A 1,570-nucleotide genomic window follows, 5' to 3' on the forward strand; every position below is an offset into this window, starting at 1 on the left:
TTCTAGGTCAGTATTAAGTTTGTGTTTGCCAGCGTTACATCATTTTAAAGGTAGCTGTTACAGGTGCAGTGACTTTTAATGTAGTTGGGCAAAATATACCTTGCTACGAATAATAAATTCACAGAAGTAAAGCCTGTGTCTCATGCATCCGTTTATATGATGATACGATAAAACGAAAGTGTTTCTATTGGTTGGAGATCTGCGAATTCTTCCGCCAACCAATAGAAAGACTTTCGTATCATTGTACCATCGTATAAGCGGATGCATGGGACACAGGCTTTACAATCGTATTGTAATTCATAAATCGAAATTCCCGCTTCTTTTTAATTTAGGGACCGAAACACCTGGCAGAGAGCGCGCATAAGCGGTCACGGCCGTTTGCATGGAGTTGTCACTTCTTGTTCAGAGGTGTTCTGTGGTGAATGCTGACATAGATGAAGACAACTATAGATTGCCCACTCCCTTGCACAAAATGATAACAAGGATTTTTACTGACACTGTCGCCATCTATTAGCTGCTTCCGACTATCTAACGTCATTGTCCCAAAATACCCCCCTCCCCCGTATGTTCTGTGGTCATTGCTGGGTTTTCGTCCTTACTATTGTGTATTCAGGATTTGCTATTGTCGGCGAGCCAATACTACAATTGAGATTAAAAGATGCTTAATATTCAGTTCGATGTATTTGCAATATATCAAATTGAACATAAACATACTCCTAATCTCAATTGAAGTATTTCGGCGTAGCCACAGGTGCTTGAATATGTTAATAAAAACTCTATAAGCATTTACACACTTTTATGGCAGTAAATAAATAGGCGAAACGTCAATTACCATTATATTGTGAAAGGTGTTTGTTATAGAAACCAGAAACATTTGCTCAAGAAGCAAAATCATGTTATAAATCAAAAATTCAGAAATTAAACAAATACCTAATTTAAAGTAGCAAAACAAATTCATTAATTTAGTACAATTACTAATGCAGATACATATTTAGGTATGTGTATGGATAACATAATTACATGTAGGTTTCTCACCTGTTCTTCAAATTCTTTACGCCCTAATACAAAATTTTGTTGTGAGGCGACAAATGCTTTTGCTGTGTAACTCTTACTGCTTTCAAATTAAGTCTCCTTACCACTAAAAATAAAAAATGTTACTACATTGAAGAATTATATATTATTAGTAGGATAATGTGTACTTACTCGAAACTGTGTGGCCCTTGCAGAATTTGTACTGGTGACAGCTGTAAAAGGGCTGTCCAGAATATCATCTATGCACATAAATACAAATTATTAAAGTACTTTCATATATATATAAATAATCTTTATTTCCTACAGAAAAAGGCTATCGACCCAATCGGTCTTTCTGCCCTTGTTTAGTATATATGTGCCTTAGCCTAGCTTATTCTAAAATTAATTCCTATTCCTAACACTCGTATAAATTAATCAGCTATACAAAGAAAATAAAAAAAAAAATTCCTGGCTTACAAAACAAACAGATATTAGTCCTTAGTTCAGTTGCGTTTGTAGGTGTTCTAGTAAAGTATCTGTTGGGGAACGAAAACGGGAG

General features: G+C 35.2%; 1 protein-coding gene and 2 long non-coding RNA genes across 4 annotated transcripts in view; 2 read left to right on the forward strand and 1 right to left on the reverse strand.

Annotated features, from left to right (window-relative positions):
* Window positions 1–1,570, forward strand: part of LOC109541275 (brachyurin) — a 21,194-nt gene that overhangs the window by 16,082 nt on the left and 3,542 nt on the right. The window lies entirely within an intron of this gene.
* LOC125504256 lies at window positions 7–787 on the forward strand. Its single transcript, XR_007281377.1, has 2 exons — window positions 7–50; window positions 333–787. It is a non-coding gene; the product is annotated as an uncharacterized LOC125504256 (long non-coding RNA).
* LOC125504254 lies at window positions 826–1,309 on the reverse strand. Its single transcript, XR_007281375.1, has 2 exons — window positions 1,204–1,309; window positions 826–1,138 (listed from the first exon to the last, which is right to left on the reverse strand). It is a non-coding gene; the product is annotated as an uncharacterized LOC125504254 (long non-coding RNA).

Source organism: Dendroctonus ponderosae, unplaced genomic scaffold (genome assembly GCF_020466585.1).
Source record: "Dendroctonus ponderosae isolate FM_Combo_2020 unplaced genomic scaffold, Dpon_F_20191213v2 Dpon_F_20191213_4, whole genome shotgun sequence".
NCBI classification, from domain to species: Eukaryota; Metazoa; Arthropoda; class Insecta; order Coleoptera; family Curculionidae; genus Dendroctonus; species Dendroctonus ponderosae.